Genomic DNA, 11141 nt, shown 5'->3' on the forward strand with positions numbered 1-11141 from the left:
CCCTCCGAGAGTGCGGAGATGTGAGGAGAAACGACGGATCTGAAGACTTGTAAAATCTCATCAGACAAGTCTAAAGAGTTATAAAATAAGGGTGTAGTTTGAGGAAAACAATGAATTGTGTTTAAAGCACAGTTATAAAATTTATAAAATTACACTGCATAATTAGTTTATTATCTAAACTCCCGTAGTAGTAAACTCTAGGATGGCAACAATCTCAGGCATGTAATATGCGCATAATATTAATTTTATGCCTGACTGAAAGTAATATATGTACGGTTAAAGAGCAGTGATGTAACTTAAGTCTCCGAGTTCCTAAGAAAGTGTCTCATCAGTAGTATTTCCACTGGGAATTATGAAGGGGGACAAGGAATTCTTTAGTTACAAAACTATTTAACTGAAGGAATTGTGTATATCATTTATCACGGGCTTTTCCAAGTTTTGTGCTAAGTTTAAGTGTTTAAGTTTTAAACTTTTTCTAAGGTACTTAGGAAAATATGGTTGCCATGGTATCAGTCTGCTTAAGTAATACATGTGTGTGTTGGGGGGTTCTGTGAATTTTCAAGGGAGGAACCTATTTTTGCAAGCTCAACTGATATTGCTGGACAATCATGTTTGAGAATTACTGTGCTTACTCTTTATACATAAGTTTGTAAAAGGTTTTAATACCTTGTTTCAAAATTTGATTAATATTTATCATGGAGTCTATTTATGCCAGTAACTGCTAAGTGTGCTAAACATTTTTCATTTAATCTTTATAAGGTGCTCATACTTCTGCAGTTTGGCTGGGGCAACTGCTGTCTCAGCTGGACTGGACCTGAGGGTCCCTTGGTCTAAGCTGGGCTCAGCTGGTTGATTCTGTTAGGGGAAACACACTCATTGAAACCGCCCACCCTGGCCAGTCACCATAGTAACAATTGCATACGTTATTTTAGGACAGGAGGTCCTGCTAAGGAACAGGGAACTAATAAGCCACCACCCACAGGAAAAGTTTGGAAAAGTTCAAAAGGAGATACCACATGTCCAACCACCTCCCAGAATCCTCTCTGGCATCCATCTTGGCAGAACAAGGCGTGCACCACCAGGAAGGACTCTGAGTCAGAATGATTGGCTAAGGACAACCCAGAAATTAATCCCATCACCATAAAACCCGAGACTGCAAGCCATGCGGCAGAGCTGTTCTCCTAGGTTCCCATACCCTACTGCTCTCCACCTGGGTGCCCTTTCCCAATAAAATCTCTTGCTTTGTCAGCAAGTGTGTCTCCTTGGACAATTCATTTCTGAGTGTTAGACAAGAGCCCAGTTTCGGGCCCTGGAAGGGATCCCCATTCCTGCAACAGTTCTAATTCCAGTTATAGATCTACAGATTATTCGGAAGGCTTTGTGCCATATCTCTCATTGTACTAGCAAGCTGGTCAGGATATGTTCTTTCCATGGAAACAGTAGAGATACAAGATCTAAGCCTTGCTTCCATTATATATCCAAAATCCACAAGTACTATGGCCAAACCCAAAAGTCAAAGATGGAAGAGGACTTATATTCAGCCTTTTTAGTTGCAGAAGCTGAAGACTTGCAAAGAAAAGGGTGTGGATAATGGGAGGAACAGGGCCAACAACCTATCACATATGGAAAATAATACAGTTGCACCCTTATGTCAAATCCTAAATAAAAATAAATTCCAAATGGATTAATGAGCTAAGTGTGAAAAACGATGAAGTCTTGGAACTTCCCTGGTGATGCAATGCTTAAGAATCCTCCTGCCAATGCAGGGGTCATGAGTTTGATCCCTGGTTCAGGAAGATTCTACATGCCACGGAGCAACTAAGTCCATGCTTCACAACTACTGAGCCTGTGCTCTAGAGCCCGAGAGCCACAACTACTGAACCCCCAAATTGCAATTGCTGAAGCCCACGCCCTAGAGCCTGTGCTCTGCAAAAAGAGAAGCCACAACAATGAGAAGCCCACACACCACAACTAGAGAGTAGCCCCCAGTCTCTGAAGCAGGGAAGCCCAATAGCAGCAAGGAAGACCTAGTGCAAACCAAATTATAATTAAGTTAAACACACACACACAAACAGTGACGTGTTCTGCACATTTGGATACATATGAAACTAAGATCTGCTTAGAGGGAAGTATATTTGTCAGATTTTGAGGGTTCATGGAACTCAGATCTCCCAAAGGGAAGAACTGCACCCCCTACCATCTTTTAGGACCTAAGAGGGAGAGCTTGCATTCAGATGTGGCCTGAATTTTATTTAAAAGGAAACCCGGCCCCACCCCAGCTGGATCTCTGATTACAATCAGTCTTTCCTCTGCCTAACAAAAGTGGAAATCCTCACTGCTGGAAGATTAATTTAGTAGTAGTAGTAGTAAGTCGTGAAATAGTGGCTGAAACCAAAAACAAAAACCCATAGTCAGGAACATATTCATGGATGATCAAAACATTGGAGATGGGAGGCAAGGACTTTAACAGATTAGTATGTTAAAGAAAATAGAGGAAAATGGACAAAATGAATGAAAAGATGGGGTTTCAATAGAAAAATGTGTCTATTAAGAAGAGAATCAAAATATACATTCTAGACTAAAAGTAATGTTTTTGTTTTGTTTTGTTTTGTTTTTGCTATGGATCATTTTAAAAGTCTTTATTGATTTTGTTACAATATTGCTTCTGTTTTTATCTTCTGATTTTTTGGCCAAGATTATGTTCTGGTTTTTTGGTCATGAGGCATGTGAGATTTTAGCTCCCCAACTTGGGGCTGAACCCACACCCCTCTGCACTGGAAGGTGAAGACTCAACCATTGGACCACGAGGGACATCCCCAAAGTAACCGAAATTAATGGTTTATAAGGTGGCACTTTGGTAAAGAACCCACCTGCCAAATACCGGAGACCTAAAAAGACTTGGGGAGAGGGCAATGGCACCCCACTCCAGTACCCTTGCCTGGAAAATCCCATGGACAGAGGAGCCTGGTGCGTTGCAGTCCATGGGGTCCCTAGGAGTCAGACACGACTGAGCGACTTCACTTTCACTTTTCACTTTCCTGCACTGGAGAAGGAAACGGCAACCCACTCCAGTGTTCTTGCCTGGAGAATCCCAGGGACGGGGGAGCCTGGTGGGCTGCCGTCTATGGGGTCACACAGAGTCGAACATGACTGAAGCGACTTAGCAGCAGCAGCAGCAGCAGCAAAAAGACTTGAATTCGATCCCTGGGTCATGAAATCCCCTGGAGGAGGGCATGGCAACCCACTCCAGTATTCTTGCCTGGAGAATCCCATGGACAGAAGAGCTTGGTGATGCATCCATGGGGTTGCAAAGAATTGGACACGACTGAAGTGACTTAGCACAAGATAAGTTTACTAGGAGATCTGACATAGCACAGAACAAGATTAGTGAACTCATAGTTTGGTCAATGAAAAAACCCAAAACATAGAACAGAACGGATTGTAAGATAACTTGGGATACACTTTCAAAATTCTTACAGACATTAAAAGGCTAATGTAAAAAAAAAAAAAAAAAAGCTAATAAAGGGAATATTATGAATAGCACCCCTTTTCCTGCTTCTTGCCACAAATACCAGTTTTTCTTAGTTTTGCTGCTAAGTCACTTCAGTCGTGTCCGACTCTGTGCGACCCCATAGACGGCAGCCCATCAGGCTCCCCCGTCCCTGGGATTCTCCAGGCAAGAACACTGGAGTGGGTTGCCAGTTCCTTCTCCAATGCATGAAAGTGAAAAGGGAAAGTGAAGTCGCTCAGTCATGTCTGACTCTTAGCGACCCCATGGACTGCAGCCTACTGGGCTCCTCCATCCATGGAATTTTCCAGGCAAGAGTACTGGAGTGGGGTGCCATTGCCTTCTCCATTCTTAGTTTTAGTGCCCTCTTAATATCCCAGGCTGTAATGTAGTTCTTCACAACTGGGGCCACCCTCCAGTTATGAAGAACTACATTTCTCTTGAAGCACCAAGAGAAAAGAGACAGAAAAACGCGACCCCAAGAAGTCCATTTCCTGACTCCTCTGGGATCATTTTTCTCTTGCTCTTTTAGGTAACAGCTCCACTAAAACCACCGATGCAGCGGTGCTGCTCTGACTGCACCGGGGTAAAGCCTTTGGGCAGAGCCAAGAGATAGAAAAAGAACAAGAGAAAAATGGAGACTTTCACACTGTGGCCTGCTTGGACCCCCTTTCCTGCTTCTCTAGCCAAAATGAACTGTCTCTTGGGAGTTTTTGGACTTCCCTGGTGGCTCAGACGGTAAAGCGTCTGTCTACGATGTTGGAGACCTGGGTTTGATCCCTGGGTTGCGAAGATCCCCTGGAGAAGGAAATGGCAATCCACTCCAGTACTATTGCCTGGAAAATCCCATGAACAGAGGAGCCTGGTAGGCTACAGTCCATGAGGTAGTAAAGAGTCGGACACGACTGAGCAACTTCATGTTCATGTTGGGAGTTTTTGCTGTCCATGCCCCTTGCATTGTTCTGTGACCCAGTCTGCCTTGGATAAAAGAGGAGAGAAAAATCAGGAAACTCATCATCAGTATTGTTCATTTTCCAAGTTTGGACTTCCTTCTTCAATCATTCAGTCAAAATGGTTTAATTTTCAACAGTCTTCTGGGAATTGCTGTCTGCATTTTGTTCAAAGTTTTGTATTTTGTAATTGTTGAAGAAATAGGCTGCTGTGGGCTTATTCCATCTTGGCCAGCACCAGAAATTCATGTGTTCTTGAGTAAATTTATTTTTGTGTTTGTGAGATGAAGTTTCCTCTATAATGTACAATACATTACAGAGTAATACTAATAGGACTTACCGTACTGTAACTATTTGTTCATATGTCAGTCAGTGTCTGATCCTGCATCCCTGGTACAGTGCTTTGGCATGTGGATGATGTTCGTAAAATTGACATTGAATGAGCAATAGAACATGACATACAGAGGCTTCACAGAGAATCTCAAAGGAAGCTGGGCTTTTAAAACCAGAAGGAAATGAGTGTCTGCTTTTAGGTATCTGTTCTAGTGGCACATGTTAGATTGTTAATGTAACTAACCTAAGCATTGCTTGCATGCTAAGTCACTTCAGTCGTGTCCAACTCTTTGCAGCCCCATGGACTGTAACCCACCAGGCTCCTCTGTCCATGGGGATGTTCCTGGCAAGAGTACTGGAGTTAGTTGCCATGACCTCCTCCAGGGCATCTTCCCTGGAGTGTAAGTTTAAACCTAGGGATCGAACCCACGTCTCCTGCATGTCAGGCAGATTCTTTACCACTGAGCCACTGGGGAAGCCCAACCCAAGCATTATTGTAAACTTAAATTAGTTTTTCTTGCCACACTTAATACACTTCAGAAAAACACAATGTTTCAGACAAATGGGACATAAGAAGTTCCAGGAATACTAACCATGTATTCGACCAATGAATGAATATACCAGATTTTCTGTAGAAAACTCAGTATTTAATATTTTATTACTTTAGTCACATAATTGCCTTTGTAGTATCAGATTGTGTTCTTATTTTAGGTTTGGAAAGGTGATGTAAATGTATCTGATCTCCAAGCTCTTTGAACTGAAAATCACAAAACTTTTTAGCTGAAACCCCTAACAGAATGTAACTTCAGAAATGTATGCAAAAATAGAAATTAAAAGGATGAAATAAAATATGTAAAGGCATTCTAATATTCCTGCACCACTTGGGATGTCCTTTGCAGTTGCCGTGGTTCTTGCACCCCTCTTTGGAGAGCACTGATGGAGAGGGAAAGGCGGTTTTCACACACTCATCAGGGGAAGAGGCTCCAGACCCTTTCAGAGGACAACTCCCTGCTCCCGCCCCCATGCCATAAGAAATCTGATGAGAAGCAGCTTGCGAGTAGGACTGCAGCTAATTCACTCTAGAACTGCTTTAATATTGCAGGGGTTCTCAGCTCAGGTCCTTAAGGCAAATCTAGAACTCCCCACCAGGCAGGTTTGTAGGACAGTTCACTTCTCCCAAGGGCTGTAATGCCTAAGTAACTCAATCCCCCTCACAGCTTTGTTAGAACAGGTTCTTAGTGGCTGTGCTGTTTCACACTTCACTGTTCTCACTCACTGCATATAGAACCCCCTGCTTATTTTATTTTATTTTTTTACCCCCTGCTTATTAATCCTCTTCTTTTAGGGCCAAATCCTCTTCACCCTTTATCTACACTTCTTTTGAGTTTTTATGTCACCGCATCAGGACAGACACTTAAAAAGCTGACTTGTCATTTCATTCATAATTTGTCCCATAGGAATTCACTAATATCTAAGATCCATTGGTATATCATGACCCATTCTTTCTTAAAACAGATATTCCAGTACATTTCATAGGAAAACATCACATAGTATATTGCCATTGATATTTTATCAGTCTTTCCAAAGGCAAATAAAATATTCTTACCCAGCATAGTCCTCTCTCTATTACTGTCCACCACTTCCCACATGTCATAAATGCAGGCCACTGAACATGCAAAGGATAACTCCTTCAGGAAAAAAGTCATATATAAGAATAGGATAGCAATGTGTCAGAAAAAAGTCTAATCCAGTCAAGAAAACAAAAGGGAAGTATTTAATTTGAAAATAATTGAATATTAATTACCAAGTCACCATAAGTCTTTAGTATAAACTGAAAAATATTTTAAGAAAATGCATGAAAAATTAAGTACAAAAGAAAATACTTTTAAAACAGAGATTCACAATACTATGTCCTTAACTTTATATTTGTCAAAAAGAAGATAACAACAAACACCTGTGTTTTCACACCCAGCTTCATAACGACTACTGATATAGCTGAAGCTCCTTTGTGCTCTTCCTAGCTCACTTCTCCCTTCCTCCTAGAAATAACCACTCCTTGTCATTTCTTTGTATTTATTTTTAAAGTTAGCCGCCTACTGCTGTGTAACAAAGCATCCCCAAAGTCACAGGCTTACAACAGTAATCACTCATACTTGAAGATTCTTTATGTCCTGAAGGTTAGCTGGGCTTCCATCCTCTTGGCCTTTCTTGTTAACTCTTCAGTACCTTCAAGAAGATATGTTTTATGTTTTGAAGCTTTTAAAATTATCTTTAGTGAGATGATTCATCTGAATTATCTAATCTATTATTACTGGAAATAGAAATCTTAAATTTAACAGTGACCCCTGGGGACTTCCCAGGTGGTGCAGTGCTAAAACTCTGCACTCCCAGTGCAGGAGGCCAGGGTTAGATGCCTGGTTGGGTAACTGGATCCCACATGCATGCCACCGAAAATAAGACGGAGTGCAGCCAGTAGCCATTGGTTTTTCTGCCAAATACCAGTTCATAATTTCAGCCTATTTTTCTACTAGAAGTTCCTCTTTTTCTTATTGACTTGTAGATGTTAATGCATCCTGAATAGTTCAGTTCAGTTCAGTCACTCAGTTAAGTCTGACTCTTTGTGACCCCATCATGTCCATCGAGTCAGTGATGCCATCCAACTATCTCATCCTCTGTCGTCCCCTTCTCCTCCTGCCTTCAATCTTTCCTGCTGCTGCTGCTGCTGCTAAGTCGCTTCAGTCGTGTCCGACTCTGTGCGACCCCATAGACGGCAGCCCACCAGGCTCCCTGTCCCTGGGATTCTCCAGGCCAGAACACTGGAGTGGGTTGCCATTTCCTTCTCCAGTGCAGGAAAGTAAAAAGTGAAAGTGAAGTCGCTCAGTCGTGTCCGACTCTTATCGACCCCATGGACTGCAGCCTACCAGGCTCCTCCATCCATGGGATTTTCCAGGCAAGAGTACTGGCATGGGGTGCCATTGCCTCCTCCGCAATCTTTCCTAGCATCAGGGTCTTCTCCAAGGAGTCAGTTCTTCACATCATGAATTTAATCAGCTATATTTTGAAAATATATTCTCCTAGTCTGTGGTTTGTTTTCTTCCTAAGTTATCATTTGACCAACAAGTGTTACATTTTAATGTTGTCAGATCAGATTTATTTATATTTTATATAGTCTGTGCCTTATGTTGTTTAGAAAATCTTTTCATGCCCTTAGGTCATAAAGATACCTCCCATATTTTCTTCTAAAACTTTAAAAGTTTTCTTGTTCACCTGTAGGTCTTTAATTTGCCAGGCATTGAGTTCAATCCAGTTTGGTTTCTCCACATTAATGACTGGGTGTGCCAGCACTCTGTGGACACATTCTCCTTTCCCTATCGATCTGCTGCATCAGAAAAATCAAGCATCTGCACATGTGAGGACCTGCTTTTGCTCTTGGTTTGACTGTCCTCACTGTACCAAAACCACACTGTCTTACTTAAATATTAAGTTTAAAGATGTTGCTATCTTTCAAATATCCCTGATCTTGCTATCTTGAAAATCGTCTTTGCTTATCTTGGCCCTTTGCTTTCCCATATATTTTTAAATGAAGTGGTGAGGTTCTATCAAAAGCCCTACTGGGACTAGACTGACATTGAATTTATAGATTTGAGAAGAACTGATACTTCTAGAGATTACGTCTTCCTAGATGTAACTGTTTTTATTTCTTTGCATTTTCAACAATTTTATAATTTTCTCCATAAAGGTTATATGTAATTTTTGTTAAAAATACTGCTGTGTATTTTTAGTAACATGTAATTGGTATCTTTTTCAAATTTACTTTTTTGTTTTGGCTGCACCACTGCCGGATCTTAGTTCTTCAACTAGGGATCAAATCTGGGCCATTGGCACTGAGAGCACGGAGTCTTAACCACTGGACTGCTGGGGAATTCCTTCCAAATTTTATTTTTAACCATTTTTTTTGTTGGTATGCAGAAATACAACTCATTACTGTATATTGATTTTTACATTTAGAAACTTTATTTCTATTGAAGTATAGATACAATAGTGTATTAGTTTCAGGTGTACAGCAAAGTGATTGAGTTATATACATTTTTTTCTCAGATTATTGTCCATTATAGTTCCCTTTGTTATACAGTAAATTCTTGTTGCTCATCTATTTTATGTGTGTGTGCTAAGTCATTTCAGTCCTGACTGACTTTGTGCAATGCTGTGGAATGTAGCCTGCCAGGCTCGTCTGTCCATGGGATACTCCAGGCAAGAATACTGGAGTGGATTGCCATTTCCTCTGCCAGGGATGCCATGCTCTTCCCCACCCAGGGATCGAACCTGTCTCTTACATCTTCTGCATTGGCAAGTGGGTTCTTTACTATTAGTACCACCTGGGAAGCCCATATCTGTTCCCACACTCCCACACTCCCCCACCCCACCCCCACTCCCTTTCCCCTTTGGTAAATAACTGTATGTTTTCTGTCTATGAGTCTGTCCCTGTTTTGTATATAGATTTTTCGTATTACTTTTTAGATTCCACATTTAAGTGGTATTTAATATTTGTCTTTCTCTGACTTATTTTACATACTATGATATTCTCTAGGTCTATCCATGTTGCTGCAAATGGTAATATTTCATCTTTTTTATGGCTGAATAATATTTTTATTTGGACTTCCCTGGTGGCTCAGTGGTAAAGAATCTACCTGCCAATGCAGAAGCCATGGGTTCAGTCTCTGGATCAGGAAGATCCCCTGGAGAAGGAAATGGCAACCCACTCCAGTACTCTTGCCTGGAAATCTCCATGGACAGAGGCGCCTGGCAGGCTACAGTCCATAGGGTTACAAAGAATCAGACATGACTTAGCGACTGAACAACAATAATATTTATATTCAGGAAACTCTTTGAACTCAGTCTGATAATATAACTATAGATTCTCTTGGGTTTTTCAAGAGGTCAACCATGTTTTCTGCTGAAAAATTGATTTTTTGCTTCCTTTTCAGTTGTTATACCTCTTCTTGTCTTTTTTTCCTGGTTGAAACTCCAATAGTTAATGATATTGGGCATCCTTGTCACATTCCTAAAGTGAATATGGTATTAACATAATTTTGCAAATACCTATATCTAGCTAGCATTTAAAAAATTGCTTCTCAGAATATGCACTAGATGTTAGCTTCATGGAGTTCAGGTGATCCTACTTTGTTCACAATGGCCTCTTTGCTGTTTCTTGAAACTACCAAGCTCTCTTCTGGCTGAACCTTTAAATCTGCCAGAAAGGATGTTTCTCCGAATAACCTCATGGCTCACTCTCTCATTTTTTCAGGACTTCGCTCAAATGTCTCTTTATTGGCAGCTTTCCCTGATCTCTCTCTATAAAATGTGTAACAGTCTGATTCCACTTTTGATGTTTGATTGCTGACAGATATTAAGCCTTACCCCTATCCTTCCTCCCCTTCTGCCCCCACGTTTGTGTGATAAGAAAGCCTGGCTGTGGGCTTCCCCGAGTGGCTCAGTGATAAAGAATCCTCCTGCCAATGCAGGAGACACGAGTTCGATCCCTGGTCTGGGAAGATCCCACATGCCGCAGAACAACTAAGCCTGTGCACTGCAACTATTGAGCCTGTGCTCTAGGGCCCTGCAGCTGCAACTTCTGAGCTCACGTGCGGCAACTACGGAAGCCTGTGTGCCCCAGAGCCTGTGCGCCACAACAAGAGAAGCCACCGCGATGAGAAGCCAGACACTGCAACTGGAGAGTAGCCCCCGCTCGCTAGCGCAGCAATGAAGATCCAGCACAGCCAAAACTAAATAAATAAAACAAATAAAATTATTATTAAAAAAAAAAAAGCCTGACTCCTTCTTGCTTTGACACCTGTGGAAAATTCAAACTGCATGCACAACCATCACCCTGAACTGACCTGCTAACCATTATAAAACCCCCAAGCCAGTCTTCTCTCCCTGTTCTCACAGGCCGTTTTTGGACTTGCTTGGGAGCTGCCCTGCTACTCCAGAAAGCCTCATTATGGGAATCATGAAGTCTTTTGGACCCCCTTGGTGTGTGTGTGACTTCGTCATTCTCAACGACTGAGCTGGGTGTGGAGTCCACCTTTTCTCAGCGTGGGATGCCCATAACAAAACAGATCCTCCTTCAGAGCACGAATACCACCTGATATAATATGTATTTGCTTATTTGCCTTCTCCTACCATGTAAAGGACTGAATGATCGATCCCAGTATCTAGTAAAGTATCTGTCATAATCATTCATCTGTTCATTCATTCAACAAATATTTACTGAGTGTCTACTTTGGGCAGATTCTGTTAAAGGCACGGTCTATAGTGGAGATCAAAGCCCCTGCCATGGAGCCTACGTT

This window comes from Bos indicus, chromosome 29 (genome assembly GCF_029378745.1).
Source record: "Bos indicus isolate NIAB-ARS_2022 breed Sahiwal x Tharparkar chromosome 29, NIAB-ARS_B.indTharparkar_mat_pri_1.0, whole genome shotgun sequence".
In the NCBI taxonomy this organism is placed as follows: domain Eukaryota; kingdom Metazoa; phylum Chordata; class Mammalia; order Artiodactyla; family Bovidae; genus Bos; species Bos indicus.